The following is a 27,493-nucleotide window of genomic DNA, read 5'->3' as shown; positions in this document are numbered from 1 at the left end:
TAGGTCACAGGATTCTGTGATGAGGCACTAGATTCTGTGATGGGGCACTAGATTCTGTGATGGGGCACTAGATTCTGTGATGGGGCTCTAGATTCTGTGATGGTGCACCAGATTCTGTGATGGGGAAGTAGATTCTGTGGTAGGGCACTTGATTCTGTAATGGGGCTGTAGATTCTGTGATGAGGCACTAGATTCTGTGATGGGACCGTAGATTCTGTTATTGGGCACTAGAATCTGTGATGAGGCACTAGATTCTGGGATAGGGCACTAGATTCTGTGATGAGGCACTAGATTCTGTGATGGGGCACTAGATTCTGTGATGGAGCACTAGATTCTGTGATGGGGCAGTAGCTTCTGTGATAGGGCACTAGATTCTGTGATGAGGCACTAGATTCTGTGATAAGGCACTAGTTTCTGTGATGGGGCACTAGATTCTGTGATAGGGCTCTAGATTCTGTGATGGTGCACCAGATTCTGTGATGGGGCAGTAGATTCTGTGGTAGGGCACTTGATTCTGTGATGAGGTACTAGATTCTGTGATGAGGCAGTAGATTCTGTGATGAGGCACTAGATTCTGTGATGAGGCACTAGATTCTGTGATGGGGCAGTAGATTCTGTGATGAGGCACTAGATTATGTGATGAGGCACTAGATTCTGTGATGGGGCACTAGATTCTGTAATGGGGCTGTAGATTCTGTGATGGGGCACTAGATTTTGTGATAGGTCACAGGATTCTGTGATGGGGCACTAGATTCTGTGATGGGGCACTAGATTCTGTGATGGGGCACTAGATTCTGTGATGGGGTACTAGATCCTGTGATAGGGCACTAGATTCTGTGATGGGGCACTAGATTCTGTTATGGGGCAGTAGATTCTGTGATGGGGCTGTAGATTCTGTGATGGGGCACTAGATTCTGTGATAGGGCACTAGATTCTTTTAACCGGGCACTAGATTCTGTGATGGGGCACTAGATTCTGTGATGGAGCACTAGATTCTGTGATGGGGCAGTAGCATCTGTGATAGGGCAGTAGATTCTGTGGTGGGGCACTAGATTCTGTAATGGAGCAGTAGATTCCGTGATGGGGCACTAGATTCTGTGATAGGGCACTAGATTCTGTGATGGGGCAGTAGATTCTGTGATGGGGCACTAGATTCTGTGATGGGGCAGTAGATTCTGTGGTGGGGCACTAGATTCTGTAATGGGGCAGTAGATTCTGTGATGGGGCACTAGATTCTGTGATGGGGCAGTAGATTCTGTGATGTTGCACTAGATTCTGTGATGGGGCACTAGATTCTTTTAATCGGGCACAAGATTCTGTGATGGAGCACTAGATTCTGTGATGGGGCAGTAGCTTCTGTGATAGGGCGCTAGATTGTGTGATAAGGCACTAGATTCTGGGATAAGGCACTAGTTTCTGTGATGGGGCACTAGATTCTGTGATGGGGCTCTAGATTCTGTGATGGTGCACCAGATTCTGTGATGGGGCAGTAGATTCTGTGGTAGGGCACTTGATTCTGTTATGAGGTACTAGATTCTGTGATGAGGCAGTAGATTCTGTGATAGGTCACAGGATTCTGTGATGAGGCACTAGATTCTGTGATGGGGCACTAGATTCTGTGATGGGGCACTAGATTCTGTGATGGGGCTCTAGATTCTGTGATGGTGCACCAGATTCTGTGATGGGGAAGTAGATTCTGTGGTAGGGCACTTGATTCTGTAATGGGGCTGTAGATTCTGTGATGGGGCACTAGATTCTGTGATAGGTCACAGAATTCTGTGATGAGGCACTAGATTCTGTGATGGGGCACTAGATTCTGTGATGGGGCACTAGATTCTGTGATGGCGCACTAGATTCTGTGATGGAACAGTAGATTCTGTGATGCGGCAGTAGATTCTGTGATGGGGCAGTAGATTCTGTGATGTGGCAGTAGATTCTGTGATGGGGCAATAGATTCTGTGATGAGGCACTAGATTCTGTGATGGTGCACTAGATTCTGTGATGGGCAATACATTCTGTGATGAGGCACGAGATTCTGTGATGAGGCACTATATTATGTGATGGTGCACTAAATTCTGTGATAGGCACTAGGTTCTGTGATAAGGCACTAGATTCTGTGATAAGGCACTAGATTCTGTGATAGGGCACTAGATTCTGTGATGGGGAACTAGATTCTGTGTTGAGGCACTAGATTCTGTGATGAGGCAGTAGATTCTGTAATGAGGCACTAGATTATGTGATGAGGCACTAGATTCTGTGATGGGGCTCTAGATTCTGTGATGAGGCACTAGATTTTGTGATGAGGCACTAAATTCTGTGATGGTCACTGGATTCTGTGATGGGGCACTAGATTCTGTGATGGGGCACTAGATTCTGTGATAGGGCACAAGATTCTGTGATGAGGCACTAGATTCTGTGATGAGGCACTAAATTCTGTGATGGGGCACGAGATTCTGTGATGGGGCACTAGATTCTGTGATGGGTACTGGATTCTGTGAAGAGGCACTAGATTCTGTGATGGGGCACTAGGGGCACTAGATTCTGTGATGCGGCACTAGATTCTGTGATGGGGCACTAGATTCTGTGATAGGGCACTAGATTTTGTGATGGGGCAGTAGATTCTGTGATGGGGCCGTAGAATCTGTGATGGGGCACTAGATTCTATGATGGGGCACTAGATTCTGTAATGATGCACTAGATTTTGTGATGAGGCACTAGATTCTGTAATGGGGCAGTAGATTCTGTGATGGGGCACTAAATTCTGTGATGAGGCTCTAGATTCTGTGATAAGGCACTAGATTCTATGATGGGGCACTAGATTCTGTGATGGGTACTAGATTTTGTGATGATGCACCAGATTCTGTGATGGGGCAGTAGATTCTGTGATGGAGCACTAGATTCTGTGATGGGGCACTAGATTCTGTGATGGGGCACTAGATTCTGTGATGGGTCAGTACATTCTGTGATACGGCACAAGATTCTGTGATGAGGCAATAGATTCTGTGATGAGGCACTAGGTTATGTGATGGGGAAGTAGATTCTGTGATGGGGCAGTAGATTCTGTGATGGGGTACTAGATTCTGTGAAAGGGCACTAGATTCTGTGATGGGGCAGTAGATTCTGTGATGGGGCACTAGACTCTGTGATGGGGTAGTTCATTCTGTGGTGGGGCACTAGATTCTGTGATGGGGCAGTAGATTCTGTGATGGAGCACTAGATTCTGTGATGGGGTACTAGATTCTGTGATGGGGCACTAGAATCTGTGATAGGGCACTAGATTCTGTGATGGGGCACTAAATTCTGTGATGGGGTACAAGATTCTGCGATGGGGCAGTATATTCTGTGATGGCGCACTAGATTCTGTGATGGAGCAGTAGCTTCTGTGATAGGGCACTAGATTCTGTGATGAGGCACTAGATTCTGTGATGAGGCACTAGTTTCTGTGATGGGGCACTAGATTCTGTGATGGGGCACTAGAATCTGTGATGGTGCACCAGATTCTGTGATGGGGCAGTAGATTCTCTGGTAGGGCACCAGATTCTGTGATGAGGCACTAGATTCTGTGATGCGGCAGTAGATTCTGTGATGAGGCACTAGATTCTGTGATGAGGCAGTAGATTCTGTGATGGAGCACTAGATTCTGTGATGGGGCACTAGATTCTGTGATGGGGCACTAGATTCTGTGATGGGTCAGTACATTCTGTGATACGGCACAAGATTCTGTGATGAGGCAATAGATTCTGTGATGAGGCACTAGATTATGTGATGGGGCAGTAGATTCTGTGATGGGGCACTAGATTCTGTGATGGGGTACTAGATTCTGTGATAGGGCACTAGATTCTGTGATGGGGCAGTAGATTCTGTGATGGGGCACTAGATTCTGTGATGGGGTAGTTGATTCTGTGGTGGGGCACTAGATTCTGTGATGGGGCAGTAGATTTTGTGATGGAGCACTAGATTCTGTGATGGGGTACTAGATTCTGTGATGGGGCACTAGATTCTGTGATAGGGCACTAGATTCTGTGATGGGGCAGTAAATTCTGTGATGGGGTACAAGATTCTGTGATGGGGCAGTATATTCTGTGATGGAGCACTAGATTCTGTGATGGGGCAGTAGCTTCTGTGATAGGGCACTAGATTCTGTGATGAGGCACTAGATTCTGTGATGAGGCACTAGTTTCTGTGATGGGGCACTAGATTCTGTGATGGGGCACTAGAATCTGTGATGGTGCACCAGATTCTGTGATGGGGCAGTAGATTCTCTGGTAGGGCACCAGATTCTGTGATGAGGCACTAGATTCTGTGATGCGGCAGTAGATTCTGTGATGAGGCACTAGATTCTGTGATGAGGCAGTAGATTCTGTGATGAGGCACTAGATTCTGTGATGAGGCACTAGATTCTGTGATGAGGCACTACATTCTGTGATCGGGCTCTAGATTCTGTGATGAGGCACTAGATTATGTGATGAGGCACTAGATTCTGTGATGAGTCACTCGATTCTGTGATGGGGCAGTAGATTCTGTGATGGGGCACTAGATTCTGTGATAGGGCACAAGATTCTGTGATGAGGCACTAGATTCTGTGATGAGGCACTAGATTCTGTGATGGGGTCGTAGATTCTGTTATTGGGCACTAGATTCTGTGATGAGGCACTAGATTCTGGGATAGGGCACTAGATTCTGTGATGGGGCACTAGATTCTGTGATGGGGCACTAGATTCTGTGATGGAGCACTAGATTCTGTGATGGGGCAGTAGCTTCTGTGATAGGGCACTAGATTCTGTGATGAGGCACTAGATTCTGTGATAAGGCACTAGTTTCTGTGATGGGGCACTAGATTCTGTGATAGGGCTCTAGATTCTGTGATGGTGCACCAGATTCTGTGATGGGGCAGTAGATTCTTTGGTAGGGCACTTGATTCTGTGATGAGGTACTAGATTCTGTGATGAGGCAGTAGATTCTGTGATGAGGCAGTAGATTCTGTGATGAGGCAGTAGATTCTGTGATGAGGCACTAGATTCTGTGATGAGGCACTAGATTCTGTGATGGGGCAGTAGATTCTGTGATGAGGCACTAGATTATGTGATGAGGCACTAGATTCTGTGATGGGGCACTAGATTCTGTAATGGGGCTGTAGATTCTGTGATGGGGCACTATATTCTGTGATAGGTCACAGGATTCTGTGATGGGGCACTAGATTCTGTGATGGGGCACTAGATTCTGTGATGGGGTACTAGATCCTGTGATAGGGCACTAGATTCTGTGATGGGGCACTAGATTCTGTGATGGGGCAGTAGATTCTGTGATGGGGCTGTAGATTCTGTGATGCGGCACTAGATTCTGTGATAGGGCACTAGATTCTTTTAATCGGGCACTAGATTCTGTGATGGGGCACTAGATTCTGTGATGGAGCACTAGATTGTGTGATGGGGCAGTAGCTTCTGTGATAGGGCAGTAGATTCTGTGGTGGGGCACTAGATTCTGTAATGGAGCAGTAGATTTTGTGATGGGGCACTAGATTCTGTGATAGGGCACTAGATTCTGTGATGGGGCAGTAGATTCTGTGATGGGCCACTAGATTCTGTGATGGAGCACTAGATTCTGTGATGGGGCAGTAGCTTCTGTGATAGGGCGCTAGATTGTGTGATGAGGCACTAGATTCTGTTATAAGGCACTAGTTTCTGTGATGGGGCACTAGATTCTGTAATGGGGCTCTAGATTCTGTGATGGTGCACCAGATTCTGTGATGGGGCAGTAGATTCTGTGGTAGGGCACTTGATTCTGTGATGAGGTACTAGATTCTGTGATGAGGCAGTAGATTCTGTGATGAGGCACTAGATTCTGTGATGAGGCAGTAGATTCTGTGATGAGGCACTAGATTCTGTGATGAGGCACTAGATTCTGTGATGGGGTAGTAGATTCTGTGATGAGGCACTAGATTATGTGATGAGGCACTAGATTCTGTGATGAGGCACTAGATTCTGTAATGGGGCTGTAGATTCTGTGATGGGGCACTAGATTCTGTGGTAGGTCACAGGATTCTGTGATGAGGCACTAGATTCTGTGATGGGGCACTAGATTCTGTGATGGGGCACTAGATTCTGTGATGGCGCACTAGATTCTGTGATGGAACAGTAGATTCTGTGATGGGGCAGTAGATTCTGTGATGGGGCAGTGGATTCTGTGATGTGGCAGTAAATTCTGTGATGGGGCAGTAGATTCTGTGATGAGGCACTAGATTCTGTGATGAGGCACTAGATTCTGTGATGGGGTAGTAAATTCTGTGATGGGGTACAAGATTCTGTGATGGGGCAGTATATTCTGTGATGGTGCACTAGATTCTGTGATGGGGCAGTAGCTTCTGTGATAGGGCATTAGATTCTGTGATGAGGCACTAGATTCTGTGATGAGGCACTAATTTCTGTGATGGGGCACTAGATTCTGTGATGGGGCACTAGAATCTGTGATGGTGCACCAGATTCTGTGATGGGGCAGTAGATTCTCTGGTAGGGCACCAGATTCTGTGATGAGGCACTAGATTCTGTGATGCGGCAGTAGATTCTGTGATGAGGCACTAGATTCTGTGATGAGGCAGTAGATTCTGTGATGAGGCACTAGATTCTGTGATGAGGCACTAGATTCTGTGATGAGGCACTACATTCTGTGATCGGGCTCTAGATTCTGTGATGAGGCACTAGATTATGTGATGAGGCACTAGATTCTGTGATGAGTCACTCGATTCTGTGATGGGGCAGTAGATTCTGTGATGGGGCACTAGATTCTGTGATAGGGCACAAGATTCTGTGATGAGGCACTAGATTCTGTGATGAGGCACTAGATTCTGTGATGGGGCCGTAGATTCTGTTATTGGGCACTAGATTCTGTGATGAGGCACTAGATTCTGGGATAGGGCACTAGATTCTGTGATGGGGCACTAGATTCTGTGATGGGGCACTATATTCTGTGATGGAGCACTAGATTCTGTGATGGGGCAGTAGCTTCTGTGATAGGGCACTAGATTCTGTGATGAGGCACTAGATTCTGTGATAAGGCACTAGTTTCTGTGATGGGGCACTAGATTCTGTGATAGGGCTCTAGATTCTGTGATGGTGCACCAGATTCTGTGATGGGGCAGTAGATTCTGTGGTAGGGCACTTGATTCTGTGATGAGGTACTAGATTCTGTGATGAGGCAGTAGATTCTGTGATGAGGCAGTAGATTCTGTGATGAGGCACTAGATTCTGTGATGAGGCACTAGATTCTGTGATGGGGCAGTAGATTCTGTGATGAGGCACTAGATTATGTGATGAGGTACTAGATTCTGTGATGGGGCACTAGATTCTGTAATGGGGCTGTAGATTCTGTGATGGGGCACTAGATTCTGTGATAGGTCACATGATTCTGTGATGGGGCACTAGATTCTGTGATGGGGCACTAGATTCTGTGATGGGGCACTAGATTCTGTGATGGGGTACTAGATCCTGTGATAGGGCACTAGATTCTGTGATGGGGCACTAGATTCTGTGATGGGGCACTAGATTCTGTGATGGGGCTGTAGATTCTGTGATGGGGCACTAGATTCTGTGATAGGGCACTAGATTCTTTTAATCGGGCACTAGATTCTGTGATGGGGCACTAGATTCTGTGATGGAGCACTAGATTCTGTGATGGGGCACTAGATTCTGTGATAGGGCACTAGATTCTGTGATGGGGCACTAGATTCTGTGATGGGGCACTAGATTCTGTGATGGGGCACTAGATTCTGTGGTTGGGCACTAGATTCTGTAATGGAGCAGTAGATTCTGTGATGGGGCACTAGATTCTGTGATGGGGCAGTAGATTCTGTGATGGGGCACTAGATTCTGTGATGGGGCACTAGATTCTTTTAATCGGGCACTAGATTCTGTGATGGGGCACTAGATTCTGTGATGGAGCACTAGATTCTGTGATGGGGCAGTAGCTTCTGTGATAGGGCGCTAGATTGTGTGATGAGGCACTAGATTCTGTGATATGGCACTAGTTTCTGTGATGGGGCACTAGATTCTGTGATGGGGCTCTAGAGTCTGTGATGGTGCACCAGATTCTGTGATGGGGCAGTAGATTCTGTGGTAGGGCACTTGATTCTGTGATGAGGTACTAGATTCTGTGATGAGGCAGTAGATTCTGTGATGAGGCAGTAGATTCTGTGATGAGGCACTAGATTCTGTGATGAGGCACTAGATTCTGTGATGGGGGAGTAGATTCTGTGATGAGGCACTAGATTATGTGATGAGGCACTAGATTCTGTGATGAGGCAGTAGATTCTGTAATGGGGCTGTAGATTCTGTGATGGGGCACTAGATTCTGTGATAGGTCACAGGATTCTGTGATGAGGCACTAGATTCTGTGATGGGGCACTAGATTCTGTGATGGGGCAGTAGATTCTGTGATGGCGCACTAGATTCTGTGATGGAACAGTAGATTCTGTGATGGGGCAGTAGATTCTGTGATGGGGCAGTAGATTCTGTGATGTGGCAGTAGATTCTGTGATGGGGCAGTAGATTCTGTGATGAGGCACTAGATTCTGTGATGAGGCACTAGATTCTGTGATGGGGCTGTAGATTCTGTGATGGGGCAGTAGATTCTGTGATGAGGCACTAGATTCTTTGAAGGGGCACTAGATTCTGTGATTGGGCACTACATTCTGTGATAGGGCATTAGATTCTGTGATGTGGCAGTATATTCTATGATGGGGCACTAGATTCTGTGATGGGGCAGCAGATTCTGTGGTGGGGCACTCGATTCTGTTTTGGGGCAGTAGATTCTCTGATGGGGCACTAGATTCTGATATACAGCACATTTCGTTTGGACGGTGGAGCGTGGACCGTTGGCTGGGATCAGGATGGACCGGCAGCACCGGAATCCACTCTGGGAGTGGTGGCGTACGTCGATGGCGTCACCGTTTTTGTTTCCTCTGATGGGGAGGCAGAATGGCTGATGTCAGAGGTAAATTGCTACTCGAAGGCATCTGGGTCTAATATCAACCTGGATAAGTGTGAGAGTCTCTGGCTTAGAGGAAGAGATCCTGGTTTTGATCTCCCGGACACCTTTCCAGGACCCAAAGTCTCTGCAAAAGTTCTTGGCATCGAATTTGGCCAGGGGGATTACCCCAAACAAAATTGGGACAGCAGGCTAGAGATCGCCACTCCAAAGGTGAACCAATGGAAGGGTTGGTTCTTGACCCTAAGGGAAAGGATAAACCCAATCAAAACTTACCTGCTCCCTTTGCTGATCTATTTGGGCAGTGTGTGCATCTTGCCGGAGCCTCTCTGGACTCGGGTCTACAGTTTGTTCTTCCATCTGTTATGGGGGAATAGACTGAACATGGTCAAGAGGGAGGTTACTTACCGTACGAGGAGACTAGGAGGGTTGGGTATGGTCAACCCTGTGGTATTCCTTGTGAATACCTTCATTAAGATCAATATTGCAAACCTCTGGAAAGAGAGGGCTCCTCCGTGGGTATTCTCCTGTAGGGGATGGTTTCAGCCTTTCTTCCAGGAATGGGAGACAGGAGGGCAAGTGAAGGATCTACCCACACCGCATGGACATCTCCCAGCTTACGCTACCCTGGTTCTGAAGGTAGTTCGCCGGTGGGGTCTGGAATGTGGGAGGTCAGGACTCTGCAGAGGAAGCTCCTTGACAAAAAGGTTCTGTTGACCCATTTTCAGAGGCCTCTGGCGCTCAGGGATTGCCCAAGTCGGGATCTTGGGGTGGGTCTGCATCTTTTGAATTCTATCAGGATCCCCTTGAAGTTTTGGGACTTGGCTTGGCGCTGTTTCCATGGAAAACTGTGTGTGAGGGACAATCTGAAGTGTAGGAGCTCTGAGGACAGGAACTGTCCTCGGGAGCATTGTGGTACCATGCTGGAAAGCATGGATCACTTCCTGTTTCATTGTCCCTTTAACACAGAGGTGTACAACAGGTTGGGCACCTCCATTTGCTGGCCCCAGCTGGCCGGTCTTTCTTATGCGGAATGGACCTATGGAGCATTCGGAGATCTGGGTGGTCGGGACCGCTGCACCTTATTTCTAGTAAGCGCAGTGGTTACGTATCACACGTGGAACGCACTGTGCTTAGTATCGACGTAACGGAAAATCCTCCCAGTGGACGATGTGCTTAGGACCATACTCGGTGACCTGGTTAAGGTGGAGTATGAGAGACTGGGCACACGAAGGGCCGCTCTCCTCTGAAGGGGCTTTTCTTTTAGTGTGCCCTAGTCTGGTCATCTCCTCTCCTGGTGGTGGGCTGCTGCTGACACCATAGATTTTTGTTTTGTTTTGATCAGTAGACAGCGATGTAGGGCTGCAGGCACCGAACTTGGGCTTTGTCAGTTGTGGTTATTGTATTGTTTGTTATTGTATTGTTTGTTTCTGTATACTGTATATTGTATATAAGGATATGGATTTGGGTGTAGGTGTTTGGTTGGGTGGTGGGAAAAGGGGGGAGGTGGGTTCATCTTGTGGGACACTGATTATTTGGGTGAAAAACTGGCACTGCCTGATCTGACCTATGGACGTTGGACATGAACTGAGGCATGAGGCGCAGGACCAGCTCTCAGGTCAGTGCCGGGGTTGGGACTGGTGGGCTTGAGTGTGGAGTGCTTAGTTTAGTCTTGTATATATTTGTATAGTTAGTATTAATTTTATATTATATTATTTTAAAAAAAAGATATACAGTACAGACCAAAAGTTTGGACACACCTTCTCATTTAAAGATTTTTATGTATTTTCATGACTATGAAAATTGTATATTCACACTGAAGGCATCAAAACTATGAATTAACACATGTGGAATTATATACTTAACAAAAAAGTGTGAAACAACTGAAAATATGTCTTATATTCTAGGTTCTTCAAAGTAGCCCCGTTTTGCTTTGATGACTGCTTTGCACACTCTTGGCATTCTCTTGATGAGCTTCAAGAGGTAGTCACCGGAAATGGTCTTCCAACAATCTTAAAGGAGTTCCCAGAGATGCTTAGCACTTGTTGGCCCTTTTGCCTTCACTCTGCGGTCCAGCTCACCTCAAACCATCTCGATTGGGTTCAGGTCTGGTGACTGTGGAGGCCAGGTCATCTGGTGTAGCACCCCATCACTCTACTTCTTGGTCAAATAGCCCTTACACAGCCTTGAGGTGTGTTGGGGTCATTGTCCTGTTCAAAAATAAATGATGGTCCAGCTAAACGCAAACCGGATGGAATAGCATGCTGCTGCAAGATGCTGTGGTAGCCATGCTGGTTCAGTATGCCTTCAATTTTGAATAAATCCCCAACAGTGTCACCAGCAGAGCACCCCCACACCATCACACCTCCTCCTCCATGCTTCACGGTGGGAACCAGGCATGTAGAGTCCATCCATTCACCTTTTCTGCGTCGCACAAAGACACGGTGGTTGGAACCAAAGATCTCAAATTTGGACTCATCAGACCAAAGCACAGATTTCCACTGGTCTAATGTCCATTCCTTGTGTTCTTTAGCCCAAACAAGTCTCTTCTGCTTGTTGCCTGTTTTTAGCAGTGGTTTCCTAGCAGCTATTTTACCATGAAGGCCTGCTGCACAAAGTCTCCTCTTAACAGTTGTTGTAGAGATGTGTCTGCTGCTAGAACTCTCTGTGGCATTGACCTGGTCTCTAATCTGAGCTGCTGTTAACCTGCGATTTCTGAGGCTGGTGACTCGGATAAACTTATCCTCAGAAGCAGAGGTGACTCTTGGTCTTCCTTTCCTGGGGCGGTCCTCATGTGAGCCAGTTTCTTTGTAGCGCTTGATGGTTTTTGCAACTGCGCTTGGGGACACTTTCAAAGTTTTCCCAATTTTTCGGACTGACTGACCTTCATTTCTTAAAGTAATGATGGCCACTCGTTTTTCTTTACTTAGCTGCTTTTTTCTTGCCATAATACAAATTCTAACAGTCTATTCAGTAGGACAATCAGCTGTGTATATACCAGACTTCTGCACAACACAACTGATGGTCCCAACCCCATTTATAAGGCAAGAAATCCCACTTATTAAACCTGACAGGGCACACCTGTGAAGTGAAAACCATTTCCGGTGACTACCTCTTGAAGCTCATCAAGAGAATGCCAAGAGTGTGCAAAGCAGTCATCAAAGCAAAAGGTGGCTACTTTGAAGAACCTAGAATATAAGACATATTTTCAGTTGTTTCACACTTTTATGTTAAGTATATAATTCCACATGTGTTAATTCATAGTTTTGATGCCTTCAGTGTGAATGTACAATTTTCATAGTCATGAAAATACAGAAAAATCTTTAAATGAGAAGGTGTATCCAAATTTTTGGTCTGTACTGTATGTATATATATATATATATATATATATATATATATATATATATATATATATATAATGTATATATTAGTTTGTATATATTTTTGTCAACTATTGTTTAGTTTACTTATTATATTGTTATTATTTGTTTGGTAACCGGACCAGATGTCATGGTGTAGGTAATTATTATTGTGTATATATGTATAATATGTGTGTGAGGGGAGAGGGAGCGGCTGGACCAGTTCATTACATTGTTTATTTTGTGGTTATTAATTTTGTTATGTTTCTGTTATTATTATTGTTATGTTTTTCATTTTTATAATAAAAAGATCTACAGGATGTAACTCAGGATCAGTAATGTAATGTATGTACACAGTGACTGCACCAGCAGAATAGTGAGTGCAGCTCTGGAGTATAATACAGGATGTAACTCAGGATCAGTAATGTAATGTATGTACACAGTGACTGCACCAGCAGAATAGTGAGTGCAGCTCTGGAGTATAATACAGGGTGTAACTCAGGATCAGTACAGGATCAGTAATGTAATGTATGTACACAGTGACTGCACCAGCAGAATAGTGAGTACAGCTCTGGAGTATAATACAGGATGTAACTCAGGATCAGTACAGGATCAGTAATGTAATGTATGTACACAGTGACTGCACCAGCAGAATAGTGAGTGCAGCTCTGGAGTATAATACAGGATGTAACTCAGTATCAGTAACAGTAATGAAATTCATAAATTCATATTCATAAATTGTAAAATTGTGCTCAGTGGTGGATATCTGTATTAGTGTGACTCCATCTTAGTAATTACTACAAGGATTGAGTCCATGCTATGTTGCCTTTGCTTTGCTATCTGCCCTGTAAATACATCACTCCTATGAGTTTATCATGACGGCTCTGCACTGATCTTGGCCTGTTTCCATGCTGTGAGTCTGTTGGATGAAATATTTGGCTTGGGGTTAATGTTTATCAAGGTGTTCTATCAGATGAAAGCGAGGAAATGAAATAATCAGGAATGTGGGAGTTCTGCAAGTGAATACAAGCAGTGATGTGCGGAGGGATCTCGGCCAGATCGGGGGAAGAAGCAACTGGAAAGAACCAGATTTGTTTAAGTGCAGACGTAACACATTATATTATATATCAGGGCTCTTTCTGGTCTGCTCCTTTTTTGGGGAAAATTCCTCCCGTCTATCACCAAGGGTCATCGATGTCTGAATATCAGAGGAAACTTTCTAAAAATTTTTTTTTTCAAATGTTTACAAAAATTGCGCTGCCCCTTGTGAAGTGATACATTCTGATGAAAAAAGTTGACACAAAAGTTTAAAGGGGTGGCGCAAAGTAAGAACAACATGGATGCTTTTTCCATTAACAGCGCCACACTTGTCCCCAGTCTGTATGTGGTATTGCAGCTCATCTACGTTCACTTCAATGAGACAGAACTGTAATACCACGTACAACCCATGGACAAGTGTGGTGCTATTTTTTCAAGATAACAGCCATGTTGTTCCAATACAATGAATCCCCTTTAATTGGGACATATTTCTGTTTGGTTGTCTCATCAGTCAATATTTAATGGAGTTGTCCATTTGTTTTATGGTTTTCATAACTATTAGCTACTGAAACATTGAGTGATTAGTGACACCAAGGAATGAATGGTTATGCTCTCTGCAGCGCCACCACAGGATAAACAAAGCATTACATAGTTCCATTCAATAACATTGATCTTCTATTTAATTCATGGACTTTCCACATTCTCCAGGTTCTCTTTGTAGTTACTTTTTGCTTTACTAGTAGATACATTTTGGATACATTCAGCATCTGTCTCAAAAAGGAGCGATCAGAGCTTGCTCCGATCACTGCTGTTTAAGTATTCCAGTTTATTATACAAGCAATAACAGCTTCAAGTTCCCGGGGGGGGGGGGGGGGGGGGGGGAGCGGGGACTAAAAAAGGTAAACAGTAATAATGAAGTTTTTTGGAAAATATTTCAATTAAAAAAAAAACTACAAAAGTTTGAATCACTTTCCTTTTCCCAATACAAAAATAAAGAAATAACAAAAAAAATAACATATTTGGACTCATCACATCCACAAAAGTCAGATCTTTTTTGTCCGCCATAAAGAAAAAGTTTGGAAACCCCAGAATTCTCGTTTATTTGCTCTGCGCACCTCCCTTAAAAAAATACAATAAAAACTATTAAAACTTTGTATGTTCTCCCAAAATAAAAATGGCAGCTTGCCAGACTAAGAATAAGCTCCTACATGGCACCTTAGATGGAAAAATAAAAATAGTCACAGGTCTCAGAAAATGGCAACACAAGCAAAAAAAATTTTGTACAAATTTCTGTTTTGTTTTTTTTTAAAGGGGTTTTTCACTTTAAGGAAACTGGTCCCCAAATGATTTTATACCTGTTAGATACCTGCTCTGTTTGTTATGTTACAGATAGAAAAGGATTTGGAGACCACTTTTCTTATATTGGAAAATATCTTTAACTATAAAAAAAACTTTATTAATTACGGTATCGCCGAGATCGTACTGACCTGGAGAATCATGTTGAAAAATCGTAAAAATAAAAAAATTAAAAAATTGCAGAATTTCACCATTTTGCTGCACTTGGAATTTTTTTCTTGTTTGTCAGAATATTATACGGTAAAATTAATTATTTTAATCAAAACCCTTTCCACTATAAAAAGAAGCCATCGGCTTTGTTGGTTGGGAAAAAAAAAATTATGACTCTTGGAATAAGGCAGGGATGTCAAACTCAAACAGACAGAGGGCCAGAATGACAAACTTGGACAAAGTCACAGGCCAATCAGCATACAGTATAATGGGCCCCACATAGTCCTCCATACAGAATAATGGGCCCCACATAGTCCTCCATACAGTATAATGGGCCCTACATAGTCCTCCATACAGTATAATGGACCCTACATAGTCCTCCATACAGTATAATGCCCCCACATAGTCCTCCATACAGAATAATGGCCCCACATAATCCTCCATACAGTAGAATGGCCCCACATAGTCCTCCATACAGAATAATGGGCCCTGCATAGTCCTTCATACAGTATAATGGGCCCTACATAGTCCTCCATACAGTATAATGGCCCCACAGTCCTCCATACAGAAAAATGGGCCCTGCATAGTCCTCCGTACAGTATAACAGACCCCACATAGTCCTCCATACAGAATAATGGGCCCTACATAGTCCTCCATACAGTATAATGGGCCCTACATAGTCCTCCATACAGAATAATGGGCCCTGCATAGTCCTCCATACAGAATAATGGGCCCCGCATAGTCCTCCATACAGTATAATGGGCCCCACATAGTCCTCCATGCAGTATAATGGGCCCTACATAGTCCTCCATACAGAACAATGGCCCCACAGAGTCCTCCATACAGAAAATTGGCCCACACATAGTCCTCCATACAGAATAATGGGCCCACATAGTCATCCATACAGAATAATGGCCCCACATAGTCCTCCATACAGAATAATGGGCCCCACATAGTCCTCCATACAGAATAATGGGCACCACATAGTCATCCATACAGAAAAATGGCCCCACATAGTCCTCCATACAGAATAATGGGCCCTACATAGTCCTCCATACAGAATAATGGGCACCACATAGTCCTCCATACAGAATAATGGGCACCACATAGGGGTGGTGGTTCTGGTGTCGAGGGCCAAATATAACCACCCTGTGGGCCAGATTTGGCCCATGGGCCAGAGTTTGACATGTATGGAATAAGGGGAGAAAAAAATGAGAGCTCAAAAATAAAAATTGGCCCCAACATTAAGGGGTTATTAAAGGGGTTTGTCACCATATAATCTGCCCTGATTGGACAATGTCAGAGATACACCCTCAATTGATAACACCCAGTGGTCAATTTTTTTTACGCATTTTTGAAGGAATACCAAAGAAACGGCACGGTCAATTTTTTTTTTCAAAAAAAATGCTTCAGAATTTCATGGGGATTCAATAATTTACTAAAATACCCATATCAGAAGATCTGACAGGCCCCCTTTAACTGCCACTATTATGTTCTCGCTTCCATTTTCCACCACTTGAGATTTTTTGGGGAGTGAGAGGCTGCAGTGACACCCTGGTCGAGGAGACTTAGGAAGATGGGTCACTTCTGACAGATTTGGGCAGGATGGAGATAATCCGCAGTCTGCAGCAGATGTATATTTCTAATTATTTTATTACTTTATTGTAGTAATAAAATGATAATGAATATACTGTACCTTTCCTGCTCTTTGTGTGCTCGTTCCTTCCCAGAATTACCTGTTTTTGCTTTTATCTCTAACACTGCTCTGAAGGTCATCCAAGACTACAGAGCCCCCAGATCCCAAAGCAGCGGCGGTCTGCATACAAGCATCCAACACTGTGGTGCCGGAGCTTACACAACAGTTTCAGGTGAGCAAATATCTCATTATCGTGAATTCTTTATTTTGCATAGTACAAGCACCCTCTGATATTTCTTTTTTATGCTTTCTTAGAGGAACTACACACGTGGTCAAAATTGTTGGTACCCCTCGTTTAATGAAAGAAAAACCCACAATGGTCACAGAAATAACTTGAATCTGACAAAAGTAATAATAAATTAAAAATCTATGAAAATGAACAGATGAAAGTCAGACATTGCTTTTCTGCTTCCACAGAATTTAAAAAAAAAATTAACCTCATGGAATCGGCCTGGACAGAAATAATGATACTCTTAACTTAATATTTTGTTGAACAACCTTTTGAGGTAATCACTGCAATTATTACTTTTGTCAGATTCAAGTTATTTCTGTGACCATTGTGGGTTTTTCTTTCATTAAACGAGGGGTACCAACAATTTTGACCACTTGTGTATAAATGACTCCTCTGCTACCAGCATCATTATTGAATTCAAACCCAAAAATCGTAAGGAGACATTTGGTTTAAAAAGAAAAAAAATGATGCTGTTTTAGGAATAATCTGTATTAATAGAAGGATTCTCCGAGTCCTCCATAATAGTTAGTGGCTAACTTGTAAGTCAAAGTCCGACCCATAAAAAAGCTTTAAAATATAACAGTGCAATACAGCCAAACTACTCACCCAGTTGGATGTTTTATGGTTGTTCTTCCTGCACCGCTCTAGTTGATTGACAGGTCTCTTGCTATGTTCACATTTGGGTGATACCTGTCAACTGGAGCGATGCAAGGAAAAGTTGGCCAGTGGCATCACTGGAGTAGCCAGATCTCTCCCTATGTGCACACATGGCAGATATCTGTCAACTGGAGTAATGCAGGGAAAAGTGGCCAGTGACAGCGCCAGACTAGTCAGGTCTCTCCCTAAGTGCATGTGGCAGATGCCTGTCAACTGGAGTGATACGAGGAAAAGTTGGCCAGGGACAACGATGAGCTAGTCAGTCATCTCTCTCTATGTGCACAAGTCTGAGATGCGGATGCGGGGAAAAGCTGGCCAATGAAAGCACCGGACTAGTTAGGTCTCTCCCTATGTGCACACATACGAGATGCCTGTTATCTGGAGCGATGTGGGGAAAAGCTGTCCTGTTACAGCATCGGACTAGTCAGGTCTCTCCCTATGTGCACATGTAGGAGATGCCTGTCAACTGGAGCGATTCGGTGGAAATGTTGGCCAGGGGTAGCGACGGACTAGTTAGGTCTCTCCCTATGTGTACACATGGGAAATTGAGAGATGCCTGTCAACTGGAGCGATGCAGGAAAATCTGGCAGGGGTAGCTCCGGACTAGTCAGGTCTCTCCCTATATTCCCTTGACTGGTCTCCAAGCTATGTTTTTTTCTAATTGTCGCAGCATTTCAGATAAAAATATACCTGACTACAATTGTGCAGTCGGGCTGTGATCACCTGAGCATTCATGTGCTCTCTATGAGAGCAACTTGTCTGTCGGGGAACAAAAGGATTGACAGTTGGGAATCCAATAGGTCGGATAGTCAAGAAGTCCCCATACATGTTAGACTGTTGTCCAATCCGCAAATATAAGAGGGTACGAACAACTTCAGTCTATGTGTATAGGGGAGCTAATTAATTTCTTACATAGTAGCACATGCTCATATTTGTAGGGCCGGGGTTAGGACAAGGCTCTGGTTCCTCGTAATCTGCAGCATCATTCCTGACATGTTAGAACCAGACTGGTTGGAAGATTGGCACAATGTTATGTTTAATATTACAAACTATTAAAGAAAAACAAGTTATTCCCATGGAGAAACAAGTATCAATACGCCCAGCATAGGTGCCAGGATACCAAGGAGAGAAATACCAAGGAGCATTTTTACTGCTTCCCTCAAGAAAACAATATAATGTCCAAACAGCTCTGAGAATGTTATCCATACTTGATACCATTGAAGTCCTCACCAACAAGACCTCATAGGTTTTATTGAGGCCCTCATGGTGGACACAACACAAGAACTTCCAAGGACTTGAAACACTCTTGCATCACTGATTAAACCTTGGATGTCCCAATTCTTGTATCGTCCAAATAGAAATTCCTTCAACCTAGACATTCATGTTGGTTAATTCTTCCAAAATTAATGGGGAACTGTTAATCATCATAATCACTAAATTTCCCAGAAAGTGATTTTCTGACTTAATTGAGCTTCTTACATGTTATAAAAGGAACAAAAATTTTCCAGTATTGGTTGAAGGAGTGATCCCAAAAACAAAACTTATTCGTAGAGATGAGCGAATCTGTTTATATTCCAATTCGCCAGGTTTGATACATTTTTCCAAAAAATTAGTTTCACAATACTGCAAAGACTCCAATTGCCCTTTAAAAGATGTGTATAACACTCTGAGGTCTCTTGTCTCTAAACCCAATCTCTTTAACGCAAACACATTATAGCAATGTCATAGTACCGTCACCATAGGAACAGAAGCTAACCCCGTAGTAACCAACAGCATGTTTAATAACACAGGGCAATGACAGATTTTTCTTCTTTTTTTTAATTAAAAAATGGTCCAAAAATGATCCCTCTTATTCATTTGTGATCAGGCAGACCATTCTGTGCAGAACTATGACTCAAACTGACTGTGTTGCTGACAGAGGTAACATCATTCTTCTGTGACAGATACAAGTGATGTGCTATATATTCCATAATACCTTCCACTTGCTTTGCAACAATACGCCTGCCGAAGGCAAAAGATGCCAATTGTGACCTGCGTTTGGTAGTATTACTGCCCTGACTGCTGGTGGCAGAAATGGTGCTGCTAGCGGCTCACTCATTCTTGGTCATGGTATTTATTTTACTATATATTTTGTAAAACACTTTGATTAAGGCAAGGGCTGCACAACTTCATTTCTCAGGAAAGTTGCACGACAAAAACATCTGTGCAACGTGTCTGTTGCATGACTATTGTAGAGCCGAGATTTTGCTGTAAAAAAATGGCCAAATGACAAAGTAGCACACGAGTCACAGTTTCAGGAGGTGTAGGATATAGGTCAACCTGCAGGGTGCCAGTTGTGGTGTTTCCTTTGCTGTCGCCAGCTGCCTCCGGCCAGTGCTGCCCGATTATTATGCTTCCATGGCCGGTACAGGCTCCAGCTGAGAACTAACACTGTAGAATATGTTCATCAGCAAAACCTGACAATTTTTCAACTTAGTGTTAGAAGTGCACAGGGCATTATCAAATGATGTAATGTGAAAAAAAACCTAGTGGAATATTGGGATTGTAGAGTTATTAATCACGGTCCTCTACAATCTTCCCTTAGTACGTCACCAGTCCGGTTTTGAACGAGACCCAAGAACATTTTGATCACCTGAAAAATTCCTCCCTCTTAAGAGTTTGCCCTTTTTTGTTCTGAATTGACCTAAAGTGATATCGGTATGTAATAAATGGAACAGTCATGAGCTGGAATATCCTGCATTACGCAGGTACAGCGCTTTGAAAAAGAATTCATACCCCATGAACTTTTCCACATTTTTTCACGTTACACCCACAAAACTTAAATTAATTTTCTTTGGATTTTATGTGATATACCAACACAAAGTAGCGAGTATTTGTAAAGTGTAAAGGAAATGATACAAGGTTTCCTAAATATTTTAAAAATAGAAATCTGAGGTTCATTTGTATTCAGCCCCCCCCCGGAGTAAATACTTTTGTAGGACCACCTTTTGCTGCAGTAATTGCAGCAACACATTGGTGGCCAGCCACCTATCTAACGTATATGATGGCAATTTCATGCAGATCTCCTTCCAATGACACATAAGATAATATCCCACACTTATTTCAGTGATTTTTCCTGTGGTTGCCCAAATAATGACCGAGCTGTGACGATGCCTATGCCCGACCACATAATATACGGTGACATGTGCTGCCCAGGTGGGAGCCTGCGGCTCAGTGAAGATGTGGAAGCCATTCCAGCCAATGACTCAGACGACAGATGTAAAATAGGATCTTATAACAAAGAGTCAGTAACGGGACAGCGATCCCATTATAATCCCTGTATCACTGCACAGAAGTCCATAAAGAGCTGGAGTGTTGGCACAGAGAAAGAAAAAGAGTCAGCAAGTGATGCAGAAAAGTATTTCATGACCCAGAAGACCTAATTGAAGTTTTGGTGGAGGCTGTATGAGCCATGGACAGGGCAGAAGAATGGGATCAATGGAAGATCTCCTGTGATGTTACAACGAGCTGTTAGAAGTCCAAGTGGACATTGGTATGAACCCCCTTGAGCACACAGATGGGGAAACCATTCTTCTCTACCCAATTTACCCCCATTCACAGTGTGATCTGGCATTGGCCCCAACTCCAGCCTGAAACACCAAGAAAGCAAACACGATTGCCCACTTTTCAGTGACTTTCTATAAAACTTGTCCCTTTCAGCATGGGGAGCCCAGACTTTACTGGTATTTGAAAATTTGGGATAATCCGGCAAATTTTGGGCAGTTGGCAACAGTAACACAGTTTATCAATTTTGCCTGGAGAATTCTTTTAAATTAGGTTATCGTTCAAAAGACAACGTCCATAAACTCAGATATGATGTCGAACGTATGCTATCTATATCGGCCGGTCCCTGGTGTCTGCTAGTTTAATGTCCTGTTCTCAGTGACATTATATTTTGGTGCCCCCCAACTCATTACACAGTACCCTCAACCCTGAGCTTTGTAGGACTTATTGTGCTACATTAAAAAATGTCCTATCAATAATTCTTCTCCAGGCAGTGTGGGAAGCCATACAGACAACATTGTGTGCACCCTTGCCTTTAAAGGGGTGTAGTTTTGGAAACCCTCTTCCCCGATTCCATTTTGGTTTTTTAATGAACTGTGCTTTACTCACCCTCTTGGGTCCATCACTGAGTCTCCTCTTCCTGCAGCGCTGAGGTCACATCAACAGCGCTGCAGCCAATCAGTGAGCTCAGCGTCTCTGTCTGAGTTGTTCAGAGTAGCTTAGCTCAGTGATTTTCTGCAGCGCTGTCAATGTGATGTCAGTACTGCACACAGCAACAGACACCGGGAGTAGTGGCAGAGACTCAGTGCTAGACCAGGTGAGAGTGAGTAAAGCACATTAAAAAAAATATAGCAAGGGGACTGGGGGTTTCCAAAATATGAAAACGCCTCTTTGTCCTTTGCTAGCATATGGGGGTGCAACCTCTGTGATGCTTAAATAATGGCAACTTTTGAGCTCCTGTCCACTTTTTTCGTAGTTCTCACGACCCGTGTAACAATGGTGGGCCAACAATGAATGTAGACGACACGTTTACTTCATTTCTCGCAAGAAAAGAGTTTTGTGGAGACACGATCCTTCTCTGAATTTAGCATGAACATAATATTCCTACTAATTCTTTGTGTCATCCATAGCCCCATGCTCAGTCCTCATTATCATCGAGTAATTAATCTTCGCCGTCGTACGCAACGTACAAGATGTCAGAGTCTCTCCCTGTTACTTCAGGCAGAGATCGTGCAAAACATTTCCGTCCAGTTGTAACTAATCTACAATTCCAAGGAAGGTGTGATACATAATATGTCAGCAGTAATTGTAAAGAATTAAAGGGGTTGTCCAAGAATAGAAAAATATTACTCCTTGTTTCAAAAACAACGCTACACTTGTCCACATTTGTTAGGGCTCAAGTTTTCATGGACAGCACTCGTACCTATGATATTCTATGGATTGTGCACACGTCCAATTTTTGGGTGGTCCTCGGAAAAAATCAGAGACATGTCGTAGTTCGATCCAAGGGGGCAGATCAAAATCAGCAATGCAAGTCTTTGGGTCCGTGAAAAAAATCGGATAACATTTAGAAAATGTCATCAATCGGGTCCAGGTGTTATCTAAAACAACCAAGATTTGGGGTAGACAACCTTGTTCAGATGGGGGATATACTGTCACGGGGATACCGCGACAGAGAGGGGCCAGAAGACCATGGTGTCTGGTTTCACAAACTCCTGCACTGGTTAGAAGTACGTCACCATCTTATTAAACAGTGCAGTTTTTTTACTTGCTAATATTTCAAGGGTTAAACTGTTCAGCTGAAGCTCCTGGAGCTTTGCAACTTGGATTGTATCAGCTGTTCAGAGTTGGCCACTCCTTTCTGCTATATATTCTCGCCTCTGGCACTTAGGGATTGCCAGTGATAGTTCTTATTGCCTGGTTCAGGAGTTGGAGGTGTAGTTTGTGGTTGGAGTAGGCATTTGGTGATTTGTTCAGGAGATTGTTGCTTAGAGTTTTGTCTGTGTGCACATCTTCATCCTCTCCTATTTAGTTTCTCCTTCCTTTAACTCCCCTGTGTCCCACTCTGTTGTTTGGTGAGTGTATTTTGTATGATTGTCATTTTCATTTATCCCTGTCCGTCTTCCCTTGTTTGTCTGCTTAGTGTGTTCATACATACTTCTGCTTCCCACTACCCTTGGTGGGGGAGAGGACAGATAAGGGTTGATATAGTAGTATAGGAATGCACGTAATCCGGGGGACAGGAATAGACTAGGGCGCCCCTAGTTCTAGGGACCTGGTTAGCGCCCATAGTCACTGTGTGACATCTACTATAGTGATGCAAAAGGTATCTAAGCTCTACTGTAATGATATTGTCATTTCTCAAGGAAGAGAAGCCAAGCCATCAGCTCCACTTTCTACAAGGTCTTCTACATTCTTGTTTTATTATGATTTTTTTCTTTTTTAAAGGACTTTTCCAAAAAGGGTGTGGGGGGGTCACCCATAATGATTTTTTTTAACATGAATACTGCATTTAAACTTTGTCAGTCCAACATTATTTTCCAAAAAAATGGATCAGTATTTGTAGAAAATTCCATCTTAGCGCCGAAAAACTAATTTAGTGGTGTAAATGAGGAAAGACTATGGTGATCGTTATGTCAAAAGCAGAGACCCCATGTGGACTTTACCTAAGACAAAAACAAAATGAGCATACACCCTGTAGTTAGTAAATTAATAAATAGTAATAAGATATGTAAATGACATAGGGGACTTAGTTGATACTGTTTTGATTAAAAAAGGGTAAATGCTATCCCACCGCGACAAGGTGTACCCAATGTAGACGGTCCTATCTCTAGATCTTGATTTCCTGATTGTGTACCTAGGATCTAGATCATCACATGCAGCTTTCATATCAGAGTGAAAAAGATTGTGCATAAGACGGTCCGGTTGGTGACTGGGGGACTGTGAGTGATTGGCACTCTCATGGATGCACTATGGTGCTGGGACAATTATAAACAGCACTGTGAAGCTTGCAGATTGGGGAACATTAATAATTGCATCTGCATCCAATAATTTGCACAATCTGCAACCTAGTGGTTAAGGGGACCCAAAAGGCCTCTTTGCCACAGATGATACCGGTATGATAAATGGGTTGGAGGGTGTTATAAAGCAGATTGTGGCCCAGAAGCTTTGACTTTCCAGTTGACCCAATGTATTCACAACTTGAAAATGATTTGTTTAGTCATAGCTGACAGCAAAACTTCCAGTCAGTCAAGATGCGGTCATAGGCGACCCATGATTTCATGTGGACAGTAGTAGAAATTCTAGATAAAGGACCTACGCATGTGGTTCATCTACATAGCAGCACAGCAGGGGAATCTCTGTCGAAATCTTGCATTGAGATGGATTACTCTTTTACGACCCAGCAAACCACAAAAATTCCTAAGGGTCCATCAAAAGTATTTAAAGGGACATTTAACCCTAAAAGTGAAAAGTTATCCGAGGATATGTCCTAAGAATGAGAAAAAACACAGAAAACACATTTCTAAATGAAATTCATTACATCTTAGACACCGATTGCCGGACGAGGCCTCTAGGGGCTGCTGTTCTCTTAATTAGATTCAAAAATAGCTAAAGTAATTGTCTGACAGCGAGAAGGAAAAAAAAAATAGCGAGATCGTATCATAAAAATAGTCAGAGAGGCCGAGGGAGGAAATCATCCGAGGCCAAACACGCAACAGTGTGGGAATCTGAAGTGAACAAGAGAAGATTCAGGTTATAGAGGACACAGAGGCGCAAATAATCCGGCACCTTACAGCTCCACGGGAGTCATGAGCTAAACTGCTGAGGGTGATACTCTTTTATTTCGTTCTGTAACGTAAGACCTCTATCAAAGCCAAGGCAGGGGAACAAGCTTGAAAAGAAAATTACAAGACTGCTTATATATTATATCAAGTGCAATCATAACAATGAGCTAATCCTCAGCCAATATAAACTTTTTTTTTTACAATAAATGGGTTCTGTTACTTGCCATCAATATTTTTTTTTTCACCTGGTGTAAATGCCGCTGTTTTCCTGAATCCTGTGATGTTTTTATTTTGTTCCTGCGCTTCTCAGTTCCTGAGATACGGCCCCTTCTTCCTTGTATATAAATCTAGTCTCTTTAGGAAGTGGGTGTGGTGTTCAACTGTTCCCTGTGGGTGTATTCTTGGGGAGCACGCCCAGTTAGCTAAAAGACTAGATTTATATGCAGAGAAGAAGGGACCATATCTCAGGAATGGAGATGCGCAGGAAAAAACTAAAACCAATGGCAGATTCTGGAGAACAGGGGCATTTACACCAGGTAAACAAAGAATTGCATATTTATGTCAAGTGACACCCTATAACAAGTACTGCAGAGGTGGACCATCCCAATCGTGGAGGTGGAGTTCAGCTATGTACCTGAGGAAGTGGACGGGACGTCCATGAAACGCGTAGTAGTCGTAGCTTTTAGTAATAAACTACAAGATTGTTAATTATACACAATCTCTCGGCAAATTTCTTCACCACAGAGGAGCGTGGTTTTTTTTCCGGCACCATCTTCATCCTATTACAGACAACCTTACAAGATCCCTAGGGATTCTGTGCTGGCTGCAGCCCTAGAAATTCTTACATGAGTTGTGCATTACACAACTCATAAAAGGTGAGCATATTTTCTTTTACCTACTTGGCTGTTGTTGGATAACAGCGCTATTGCGCCCCTATCTCTCTACTTACTTTCAACCGTGGAGATGGTGATTGGCTGTAAACTCACATCCGTGCTCCTGCTCTGATTAGCCAGGATTGGAGCAATAGCTAATCCTGGCCATTACTCTCTTTGATCATTGTGGTCAAGAGAGACCATGGTATAATAAAGTGGACTCCCTCTTGAAAATCAAAATCCCACAAAATCACGGAGACATGTCCGATGTTGATCCGAGTATTGGATCAAACTTTCCAATTCAAGTCTATGGGTCCGTGAAAAAAATCGGACCGCACGTGAATGACATCGGACCAAACTATGATGGTAAAGACTGGCTCTGATGAATCTCGTATATATGGAGAAGAGCATGGCTGTTATGCACACGCCCGGACTGACTGGCGTGTGCGGGTGTTGTGGTTCCACTGGACCATGGACCGGAGAGTGCCTGGAGGGGCGTGACTAAGTATCTGGCCGATCCGACCAAGGTGGCACGACGGCATACGACGCCAGTGCACCAGGGAGAAACCGGGCAGAGGGACCAGGTGCTACTCCAGGTCAAACTCCGGACACGGGGGTTGACCCACACTGGGATTACTGGAACAGGCAGGTTAGGCTGGCACAGACTGGTGGATGTAAGCAAACACGGCAGGTATGCAGATGGGTGGATACAGGCGAGTATGCAGGCAGGGAGGTACTGGCCGAAAGGACGGGCTGGAGCACAGAAAGGTTAAGACCCAGTACAGACTGGGTCACAGAACCGCAGATGCGGTAGACAACCACAGCAGAGAGGGAACGCCCGAAGCGGTGGGCAAGAACAGAGCAGGACGGGGCTGCAGGAGCAGCGAGCACAAGCAGAGCAGGACGGGGCTGCAGGAGCAGCGAGCACAAGCAGGGCAGGACAGGACTGCCGGAGCAGCGGGCAGAAGCAGGGCAGGACAGGACTGCCGGAGCAGCGGGCAGAAGCAGGGCAGGACAGGACTGCCGGAGCAGCGGGCAGAAGCAGGGCAGGACAGGACTGCCGGAGCAGCGGGCAGAAGCAGGGCAGGACAGGACTGCCGGAGCAGCGGGCAGAAGCAGGGCAGGACAGGACTGCCGGAGCAGCGGGCAGAAGCAGGGCAGGACAGGACTGCCGGAGCAGCGGGCAGAAGCAGGGCAGGACAGGACTGCCGGAGCAGCGAGCAGAAGCAGGGCAGGACAGGACTGCCGGAGCAGCGAGCAGAAGCAGGGCAGGACAGGACTGCCGGAGCAGAGAGCAAAAGGGTCAGAGCGGAGCAAGGCTGCCGGAGCAGTGAGCAAGGAGTCAGAGCAGGACGGACAGGGCTCTGTTCACACGGAACAGACAGGAAGGGAAAGGCAGAGCCAGATACCCACAGGGTACTTGCAGTGAAGTAGCACGAGGACCACAAACTCACAAACGGGAGTACAGAGACAACAAGCAGGAGTTAGGTACGAGTTCAGACTCTGCAGAAAAAGGAAAGGAACGGACATAGAGGCAAAACAGGTAAAGGATAGGAGAGAGTTCAGACTGGAACTGAGTGTACGGAAGAGACCGACACTGCAGCAGGATACAGGAGCGGGTCTGGGAATACGGCCCCCAGAGAGGCGGAACGAACAGGCAAGGAGCGTGTTCAGACAGGACAGACAAGATACAGGAACGGATCTAGGTAATCGGCCCCTAGAAGGCGGGAGGAACAGGCTAGGAGCGTGTTCAGACAGGACAGACAAGATACAGGAGCGGGTCTAGGTAATCGGCCCCTAGAAGGCGGGAGGAACAGGCTAGGAGC

The 27,493-nt window shown here is 44.4% G+C and overlaps 1 protein-coding gene across 2 annotated transcripts in view; it reads left to right on the top strand.

Moving 5' to 3' along the window:
- Window positions 1-16,576: 16,576 nt before the first annotated feature.
- GNGT1 (G protein subunit gamma transducin 1) overlaps window positions 16,577-27,493 on the top strand; it is a 69,655-nt gene continuing 58,738 nt past the window's right edge. The window contains exon 1 of one of the 2 annotated variants that reach the window (XM_073677347.1): window positions 16,577-16,750. The gene's annotated coding sequence lies outside the window, so the exon portion shown is untranslated. The remainder of the gene's footprint in view (window positions 16,751-27,493) is intronic. The other variant, XM_073677346.1, reaches the window with a different exon arrangement.

This window comes from Phyllobates terribilis, unplaced genomic scaffold (assembly GCF_046119375.1).
Source record: "Phyllobates terribilis strain yellow unplaced genomic scaffold, ASM4611937v1 Scaffold_4__5_contigs__length_816908805, whole genome shotgun sequence".
In the NCBI taxonomy this organism is placed as follows: domain Eukaryota; kingdom Metazoa; phylum Chordata; class Amphibia; order Anura; family Dendrobatidae; genus Phyllobates; species Phyllobates terribilis.
This window is presented reverse-complemented; position numbering and strand designations above follow the sequence as displayed.